The sequence below is a fragment of the Macaca thibetana genome, chromosome 1, assembly GCF_024542745.1.
Source record: "Macaca thibetana thibetana isolate TM-01 chromosome 1, ASM2454274v1, whole genome shotgun sequence".
Taxonomy (NCBI): Eukaryota; Metazoa; Chordata; class Mammalia; order Primates; family Cercopithecidae; genus Macaca; species Macaca thibetana.
In genome coordinates this window covers 89,472,616-89,483,263 of record NC_065578.1, presented here as the reverse complement: position 1 = coordinate 89,483,263, position 10,648 = coordinate 89,472,616, and the positions used below count along the sequence as shown (strand labels likewise).

The window sequence follows — 10,648 nt, the reverse complement described above, 5'->3', positions numbered from 1 at the left end:
TGGCTAAATAGTACTCCGCTGTGAATATATACTACATTTTCAATCTATTTATCTGTTTTTGGACATTTAGGTTGATTCTAATCTTGGCTACTGTGAATAGTGCTGCTATAAACATGAGGATGCAGGTATCTCCTAAATATGCTGATTTTCTTTCCTGTAGATAAATGCCCCATAGTGGGACTGCTGGGGGAAAAAAAAAAATCTTTTTCTTTAAACCTAATCATGTCTGTCCTCATAAATGCATGTTAAACCCATCTCTCACCATCAATGCAACCCCACCCCGAGCAGTTCTCTTCCCTCGTTCTCTGCACCCCGTGTGGCTCCATACCCCAGCCTTAGGCCTTTCTATACCATTTCCTATTTGGGGCACTTAGTTTTTATTCAACTTTATGCTGTCCTTTGAGAATTTGCAATGTGGTTTGGATATGGCACTTTTTATCAAGATATCACGTCAGAGTTGATAAATTCAAAGTAATATCGTTCTTTTTCCTGCCAAAGTCAGCTCCTCCTTTCCACTGCACTTTCCTGCCAATGCCACCACTCTTTCTTCTGTTGTATAGGGAGAACACAGGTCACCTCCCTGGCTTGAAATGTGTAGGTGCTCAATAAAGATTTGTTGAATACATGAATGAATGTTCTTAGAGTACACCCTTGTAACTAGACTGATCATTACATAGGGGTAAGTTTTATTCTCTAAAAGGGGTGAGTGAGAGTTTATGCTAAGGTTGTAAGCATCCCTCAGGGCAGACTTTGGATGTATGTTACAGAACTGCTGAGCTTGTGGAATGTGCATATTTAATACTGGAAATATTTAATGCCACATGTGTAAGACTTTTGCCAACTGGAATCTGAACATCAACAACTTTGAAGGCCTTATTCCACCTTCTCAGCACAAAAATACTTTTTATAAATGCACATATTTATGTGCAAAAGTATAGAAAATCGACTTTAAAATGCACAACAAATTCATTTTAGCAACTGTCCCTGGGGACCTAGAAGGAGAATGAGATTGGGGTGGGAGGGGTGGAACATTAGCTAATAATGCTTTATTTTATTAAAAATAAATGCTGAAAACAAATACAATAAAATATTAACATGTGAATTGAGGGGGTTGGGAGTCTAGTGCTTATATTCTTCTTTACATGTTTTTAATATCTTTAACATTCCTTTTTTTACTTTTGTTAAGCAAGTCACAGTTTAATTGGCAGTATATCTATAATGATACAAGAAATAATGTCTGATTTCTAAACATACATTAGATGACATATATTAACTATCAAGCTTTGATATTACACTATAAAATTAATTGAAGAAAGTCACCCCTCTTTGTTTCTTTTTTGTTGTTGTTGTTATTAGGTGCCCCATATGATCTGCAGGAATTTTTTTTCTAGGCTTTGATCATTTTAAATAAAATCAGAATTTGTTAAAGTTCAGTTAACACTCAGCTGTGGACCCTATGGTACTGGAGTCTTTTTCAATGGGAGATCTTTAAGCATTATTCCAAACTATTCTATGCTAATTGGCCTATTGATAATTTATAATTTATTATTAAATACATTAAATTTCTTAAACAGAAAAAGCAAAGAAGTAAAGGAAAACATTTATTAAAATTTAAAGGAATTAGCAGTTGAAAACAAGAAAACCTATTCTGAGCATCCATACTTCTTGGCAACCAAAACAATCAATGAAATCAATGCATTGGGTTAAACAGTTCCCCATTGTCCACCATGTTACCAGGAGAAAACAACCTTTTATCATAGGGTTAAACTTCGGGAAAGATTTTCTATAAGAATCTTAATATAAAGGTTCTTGAATGACATAATGTACAAGGTCTTTGATAGCAATGCAACCCAAAGTGCAAAGATGTTTTACTAGTGCTGTTGGTGTCTCAGATTGGCTCTAGGTGACTAATCTGGACATACTGTGAAGTTATAATTCCATATAGACAGTTCAACTTAAGGGGTTAGAGTGATGCAATCCAAATAGATGGCTTTCTTCTGAGCTGGCTTAACATAAATCTTGAAAAATCTGGAGGAGTAAATGTTTAATATATCCTCAGATCTCAACCACTCTTCTTCCCATGACAGACAACATCACAGGCAGGACATCCTCCCAAGGGTACACTCAATATTATGTACAGTTCCCACACAAGAAAGCACATCATAATCTTAGTGAGAATGATGTTCTCATAAGGTCAGTTATACTCAGTATGCATAGTTGTCCAAGTGTGAGTGTGAAACCAAATCATTCACAAGTACCACTAGTCTGATTATTAGTAATAATAATCCACGTGTGACATAGCTTTTCTTTACTGAGACAAAATATTGTTTTGACACCATGGTTGAAACATTGGTCTTAGGCCAATGCTCTCTATTATCTGTTGTTTTTGCCAAGCCTTTGACAGGTGTTTTATGTGAGGCAAAAGTCCCTTCCTGTCTCTTTGGTCAAAGCAAAGGAGGAGTACAGATGACTGCGAGAGTGATCACGCTGCTGTGCCCACATATGAGGTAGACCTTGATCCTGGGTTGGGAGATGTTTTGTGATCAGGGTACAGTAAAAAGAGCACACAGCTAGCAGTAAAGAGAGGTGGCCCTGATTGCAGCTCTGCCTCTAACTTCCTGAGTAACCTCAGGCTAGTCACCCAGTGACTGCTCCCCACATTCCTTTTTGTACGCTGCAATGATTGAATCAGACAATAGCATCTAAGTTTCTCCTGAACTCTTACACTCAGGGAAGCCAATGATGTTGGCAGGGTGAGCTACATAGTTTGTAGGGCACAGTGCAAAATGAAAATATAGGGCTCCTTGATCAAAAATTAAGAATTTCAACATGCAACGGCAGAGCATTGTAAACCAAGTGCACAACCCTTCTGAGATCAAGGCTTTCTGCAACTGCACAGGTCATAGCCCTTGAAGCCAACCCGGTGTCAGCTTCCCGTTATAAAGCTGGTCTGTCACTCAGGGCTCAGAAGTTGGATCTTCCAGGCTGAAAGTGGGAGAAGAGCACATGTTGTCCTAGTCACAGCCAGAGATAACACAAAGAGGACTTAACAAGGGCCCAGGCACAACACAAATTGTTACAAAGAAGAGAAGAGGGTCACCTAGGGACTCAACACAAAAATGATCCTCTGTCCACATCTCCTCTCCAGGTTTCAGTCATGGTAAGGACTGTCCCAGATTTCAGAGCCTTCAAAGAAGATATTAACTCTAAAACCTGGGCAAAGTCTGGGGATAGCAGGTTGTATGCCACCTCACTCTCCTGTCTCTTTCTCTCTGAATAAACATCTTTTATCAGGAAGCCCCGCAGAACACAGTCAAGAAGAAAGTGGGTGACTGGTATTCCCGTCTTGCTGAAATCGCAGCCACTTGGGGTCAGCGTGATGGCAGTGGTGGCTCAGGCCTTGAACACATGAGAATAGACTGTGTTGTCAAGGTGCTGATGCAACACACTTCTGCCTGACTTGGTGCATTGTCTCAGGTCTCAGCTCTCACAATGGATACTCTTAATTCTATACAGAATCCCCAAATGTCAATGAGGATCATTGGCCAACCATACCTCAGTTCATGGAGGGTAGTAAGGATAGCAACTAAGGCCCCACCTTACACCACCCAAATGCTTCTTATCAGAGGGATGAGCTTGGGTAATTTTGTGATGTGTGACAAGATGGTGTCAGCAGACTGGCGAAATCCACATTCAGTATTTCCCATCATGAGGTCTTTGGTGTCAGGTAACATTAAAGAATGAGAGTGATGAAGAAACACCTTCAGCGAACCACTTTACAATAGGCTGAGAATGCAGCTTTCAAATCACTTCCATTACTTGGCTTAAAGAAACGGGAAAACTAAGTGAAAGAGAGAGCACAGAGCAGGTCAGAGGACCTGAGATCCTGCTCTCAATTCCCACTTACAGGCTGAATGACTAACAGTAAGTCACCATTTGTCCTCCTGTATTTCTGTTTTCCCCTTGAAAAATGGCAATAATAAGTAATAATGCTTGCTTTGTGGGGACCCTGTGACCAGAAAATGAGGCAACCTATATAACACACATTTAAATAGAACATCACTGTAGTGGGTGGTGGCTCACGCCTGTAATCTCAGCATTTTGGGAGGCCAAGCTGGGTAGATCACTTGAGGTCAAGAATTCAAGACCAGCCTGGCCAACATGACGAAACCCCATCTCTACCAAAAAATACAAAAACTTAGCTGGGTGTGGTGGCGGGCACCTGTAATCCCAGCTACTCAGGAGGCTGAGGCAGGAGAATTGCTTGAACCCGGGAGGTGGAGGTAGCAGTGAGCCAAGATCCTGCCACTCCACTCCATCCTAGACAACAGAGCAAGACTCCATCTCAAAATAAATAAATAAAAATAAAATCACTCTGCAACTAGTGGGTACAATCTGAGGTTTTTTTGTTTGTTTGTTTTTGGTTTTTTTTTTTTGTCTGTTACCCAGGCCATTGCCCAGGCTGCTGCAATCTCGGCTCACTGCAACCTCCATCTCCCAGGTTCAAGTGATTCTTCTGCCTCAGCCTCCTGAGTAGGTGGGATTTCAGGGACCCGCCACTACGTCTGGCTAATTTTCGTGTTTTTAGTAGAGACAGGGTTTCACCATGTTGGCCAGGCTGATCTTGAACTTAAGACCTCATAAGCCTAATAGATTCAATAAAATAAGTCATGATTATCATAATGATCTTTAGAGGTTTCCGTAAGGTAGAAACTGCTGTTATTTCAACCACCCAAAATGACTTGTGGGGCCCTAAGTTTATCCGTAGAATCTACAAAGAGACACATACTCAAATTAACAAAGTCACATCAAAATTTGGAGAAGAAAAAAAAAGAAAAGAGGTTTAAGAGATTTACTCCACCAACCTCTTAGTAATTTTTGTGCTCATTATCAGTAAGCTGTGTTTTTCTTGTAAAAGAGCTACTTGGGCGTGCAGTGACTTGAGATAATTAAGAATGCATTAACATTTTGTGGAGCCACTAATGCCCTCAGCATTCCAGGATCCTGCATTAGATTTGCTCATGGTACTTTCCTCCAATCAGTGAATATTAAAATATTTAACCTGTATTCAGGCAGTAACCTCTCAAGACACTAAGACTTGATTCAGTGATGTCAAGAAGTCAAAAAGGGGTTTGTCAACAGAGGAAAGCCATAGCTACCCTCCAAATTCTGCTTCTGTGGGTATTTTTCCTCCTCTTTTAATTGCTTGAAGGATCTCATTAAAATTTCCCAGTTAAAGTGAAAATTGGAAGGACCAAGGGCAACTGTGAAAGAAAGACTTTTAACACAATTTCCAAATGACAACACAAAAAAGGGATGTTGCCAACCATTGGTCCTCTAAAAAATGAGAATTCGAATTCTCATTTCCCACTTCCTTTGAATTCTCTCAAAATGGGAATTCAAAGAAAGTGGAAAATTTGACCAGATGACCTTCTGAAGTCCCTTCCTACTCTAAATTCTATGTAGTGTACAAAGACCACGATTTGCAATTGCCCCGTGTCCTAGTCTTCTGAGGCGCCTGGAAAACAAAGATGCAGACTCTACTCAGTGCATGGAAATGTCCCTGGACCTTACCTGGAAAGAAAGCAGCCCAGCCAGGTAGCTCCTGAAATATGTGTTTTGCAATGGCAGCAGATGGAAACTTTCCCCCGTACCCCTTTGCAAATCTAGCAAGCCATCCTTCACACTGCCATGTGAACCAGGGAGTGAGATGGGCTGAACTGTTAAGCATGCCACTGCATTGCCACACCTCTTATTTGGGCAAATGCACATAAATAATTGAGCAAAATAAATTGAAGCCCAACACAGTCAACACAGCATCAGGCAGTCAAAACCATCTGGGACTAGGTATGTGAAGAAGAGGGTATAAAAACAGAGTATTTAGAAGTCTTGTCTGTCTGTGGTTCTAACTTTCAAAGTCAGAAGAGATGTGTCCCCTAGGAGGCTGGACCCTGCTTAGGAAGACATTTGGACTAGGCAATAAAATAATATGAAAATACCAAAAAATAAAAATAAGGAAGAGAAATAGATATGTAACTTTACTCCGGGACTCCTGTGGTATCTCACAACACCATGCTTCATGAACCCCAAAGAAAGCAAAAAATCCAGCTAGTGTTATAAATCCTGGTCAGCTGAATTATTTCACATGTTGCAGCCTGACTTAAGTTATTCATCGCAGAGGCTAGCAGCTCCCTGATGCATCCTTCCATGTCACTGGACAGGGTAAAAATAATAAATTGGCCATTGTGAGACACTCTGAGTTTCGTGGGGTTGAGCAGAGCATATTTTATATTCTTCTCTTGCAACTGCCTCTTGTTGGTAGTAAATGGCTGCCAGCGCTGCTGTTTCTCAATAGACAAGTCCTAGAAGTAAAGATAATTCAATTTTCATTCACTCTTAGCTCTTCTGCTACCGGTGTTCTTCTTTGACACCGACAGGGCTGTACCTGTCTTCCTGGCCTGTAGCACTTGTATGGTTTGCCACTTGCCAGAAAATCCACGAGCCACTCTGAAAACCTTTTGCCCAGTAGAGACCACTCCAGTGAGCACAAATTATCTAGTGGTATTTTTAGATGGTCTTCCTCCTTAGCTCATTTCTCTCCAAGAACAAAGATATCAAGGTGTTGATTTAGCAGCAGCTCCTGAAAGACAATCCAGCTTGGTTTAAATCTTTAAAGGTTTTCATTGTAATAAAAGATACAATAGCCACAGTAGCATCCTCTGTTACATTGAAATTGAACTACTACTTTTTCAGTGTTGGGGTGGCAAGTATAATTTCTATCACTTCTTTGGAAAGCAATACAACTTACTAAAGATCACCAAAATGTTTATACTTTTTGGAACCAATAATCTCACTGAAAACAATTTATTTCCAGAGTATGAGTCAACAGAAAAAAACAAGTAATATACATGTGCATGTTTCTTCCTGTGAAAACAGCAACACAGAATTTATTAAACAAGTTTTGAAACAATTGGCTATGTGGTAACATGAAACAACTTTCTTCTATAATGTTAAAGGATAAAAGCTTAGATAATAGAATATATTCTATGACTCCAACTATGAAAGAAAACCTAGATCTACATAGGAACAGAGATGATAAACATGCAAAAACAGGTGTTGGGTTCATGGATTATGTGTATTTTTCCTGCATTCAAATTTATCTTTATTATTGCTTTTTTATGTTCCTTCCTCCTCCCCCCAAAAATACTAAAGGTCTTGAATATGCCCCTATCAGTATTTAACATTTCTTCTGAAACTGGGTCTAGATGACTCAATCTGCTCCAGTGTTTTGAACAACATGAATAGCAAGGTTATTCTTTCCATTTTTTTTTTAACAGCCAGACACAGGTCTTTAATTATACAGCTGGCTTCTTTGTTTGAGATACGTTACTTTCAATCATTTTCATGATCCTCTGCATGATTTACAGAAGCCGAGTGGTATGCTTTAGTATGTCCATGGTCCTTCTTCTCCACTGTCATGAGATTCTAAGGTGAAATTTTTTTAGAGCCATTATTCTCCATTTACAAAAGCAGAATGCAATGGCATGAGCTGGGACTCTGGGAAACCAGCAGCCAAGAATTGAAACTACAGCATACTACAAAACACTCAGATAAGATGTCCCCATCATATTCTATCATTGGGCAAAATAAAATGTAAACCACATACTCAAAACAGCAAATATTCTGGGTGACAGTGACACTGGTATTCGGAAAGATGAATAAATGCAATTAAGAAACCAGGCAAAGAAGTAAACATGCCATGTAGCTTACAAAAGACCAGCAACATTGTGTTTATTTTAATATTGTTTAACGGTAACACCTAATAAAGAGAGCATCATGATTGTGTGAACTAAATTTTCAGTCATAATGAATGCTACAAACTTAACCTCCCAAGTTTAAATAGGCTACAACGTCTTGGGAAAAATGCAAGAAGAATTATTTGATAAAGGTGACGGTTTTTCACACCTGAAAATAATGTTTTTCTTCCAGCCTATCTTGATCAACAGCCAGCAGCAACACATTGCAGATATAATCTCAAGACCTTGTGGCATGTACTTGTCACTACATGCATAACTTACTATGGACAGAGGATCACGGAGATTTTGAACATAATTTCCCACACGACAGGAGATTAAATAGACCACACTGGAAGAAGGCAAGAAGAAGCTAGGTCTCTGGAGTACCAAAAAGTAAACTTCAGCCAGTTCTGGAAGCAGATAAACAGCAGGAAATATACTTTCAGATGGGCTACTTTCTCAATAGTTCTTGCTTGCAGTAGCTCTAGGGAAAGTATGAGTTACTGGGTAAAAATGTGATAGAAAAGGGGCCAGCCTTGGGAACATTTGCAATGGAAGAAAATCAGTGTCTCCTCATTTACATGTTTCTTTCTCCTCTTCCTTTGTAATGCTACCTTTCTTGGGGTATTCCTTCCCCTAGAATACCCTACCTGTCACCCCATGAGAACCTGCTCTTGAGACTGCATTTCTAATACCTATAATGAGATGTTAGGTAAATGCCTTCTCTCTCAGTATGTGTATATACATATTAAGCTTTCTCTCTATGCTGTGTTTTCTCATGCAGGAATATCAGACATTAATGAACCAATAGAGAAGATACTGGGGTGCAGAAGAGCTTTCCCAGTGTCCTGGGAGCCATTCTACACAGCATCCTGCAGCATGACTTTGGATCTGCTGTGCTCAGTTTCTTTACTTGTGAAAATAGAGTAATAGTAGCACCTACCTCACAGGATTGTTCTGAAGATTAGAGGGGTTCTTTCATGGAAAGCTCTAGAGCAGTGCTTGGGACATGGTAAGTGCTCAAAATGTGTTTATTATTATTATCATTATCAATATTTGATGTAAAAGCCTTTCTGAAAGCAATCACACGAGAATATTATCAGCTAAAAAACACGTATGAATGAAAGTATGTTTGACGCTGTCACAACACAGAGTGGCATAATGGTTAAGAACATAGGCTTTGGAAGTCAACCGTCTGTGCTCAAAGCCTTGTGTCACCACACGGCCATTGGGGGACACTGGGCCTCAGATTTATAGCTTGAAAAATGGGGAACAATGTCTGTCATATGAAGTTGCTGTAAAGATCAAACCAGCTAAGAAATGTGAAATACTGAACAGTGCCTGACACAAAATAAACATCAAATTAAAGGTAGCAGGAAGAAAAGAGTGCTCTTCAACCAAAATTTTACCTTCAGAAATTGGTTAAGAAGAAATGAGTGCTTGGGAATCTTACTGTCAGAGCTGGGGAACACAAATAACCCCAAGATATGACCCAACTGAGAAATTAGACACCAGAGTCAGCAGGTCTCAGGACTTGAGAACATGTCATAGATCTGGGGGCCAAGTGACTTCCCAATACCCCAGTCCTGAATTAGGCAGATGTGCCCTTGGCTGAGCTGGACTGAGGCCTCCTCCAAAGGGAAAAATAAATGTGCATCCTGACAAGAGCTGACTCTGAAAGAGAGAGAACCCCACAGAGGCTGAGTTTCACCAACACAACTACTTCCAAGCACATTCCTCAGGTAAGTCATTTCTCTTCCAAGGGGAAGACTGAATGAGCTTATGGTGAGAGGCTGAAAGCTTTTTCCTTTATTTTCCCCTCATGGGGGAGGAATGGAAGTGCTATCCTCTCTGTGGGAACCTGCAGGCTATGGAAGTTTCCCCAACACTTGGCATTGACTGATTTATCTGCATGTTTCTATATCCACATCTTCTATATGACGAATCTAAGTGGGAACAGCCTCCAAAGTAATCTGATAGACACATTGTAAGTATAAATATTGTTTATTCTCCTTGTGGTAGTTTGTCCTCAAGATGATCACCACCAATTTCTCCCTTCCTTCTATACACACTTTTCCACCATCTGGAGGTGAAGACTGTTTCTTCATCCTATTGAATCTGTGCTAGCCTGTGACTGCTGTGACTGGTAGAATACAGCAGACTGATGCTGCCTGGATTCCAGGGCTGGATCACAGGTGTCTTACAACTTCTGCCTGGCTCTTGTGGAATGCTTGCTCTAGGAGGTATCAACCCCCTTGTGAAAATCAAACTGTCTTGAAACCTCCATGCTGTGAGAAAACCCAAGCTAGCCATGTGGAGAGAGAGAGAGATGCCCAGCCAGCATCCAGCTGCTCCAGCCATCTCAACTGGGGCATCAGCCATGAGAATAAAGAATCCACTTTAGATTTCCAACTCAGTCAGTTCAGATAACTCCAGCCTCAGCTGAAAACACAAGAAATTCCAAGTTAAAATCACACATCTGAGCCCAGTCAACCCAAAGAACCATGAGAGATAACAATAATTAATAACTATTTCAGTGACTAAATTATGGAGCTTAATTATGCAGCAAAAGATAACCAAACACTCCCTTTACTGACTTTACCAAATTCTTCACTAAGCCTGCTTCTTCTTGTGGTTGTCTTTTAAAACTAACTCAAATGGTGCTTGAACAACTAAGACTAATTTTTATTCAGAGGACTTTAACATTCAAGATAGATGATGCTTGGCATTTGTTTTGGTGTTATCTGAACAAAACAGAAAAACTCTCCTTCTGCGATCCTCACTAAGGATTGTTCTTTAATCCTCAATTAAAATGCTTTATAAAAACAAATGAAATTGGGTTCCTTCTAGCA

At 40.0% G+C, this 10,648-nt stretch overlaps 1 long non-coding RNA gene across 1 annotated transcript; it reads right to left on the bottom strand.

Annotated features, from left to right (window-relative positions):
• Positions 1-7,792: 7,792 nt before the first annotated feature.
• LOC126964009 (uncharacterized) lies at positions 7,793-10,376 on the bottom strand. The gene is made up of 3 exons (XR_007729294.1): positions 9,376-10,376; positions 8,740-8,869; positions 7,793-8,206 (listed from the first exon to the last, which is right to left on the bottom strand). It is a non-coding gene; the product is annotated as an uncharacterized LOC126964009 (long non-coding RNA).
• Positions 10,377-10,648: the final 272 nt, after the last annotated feature.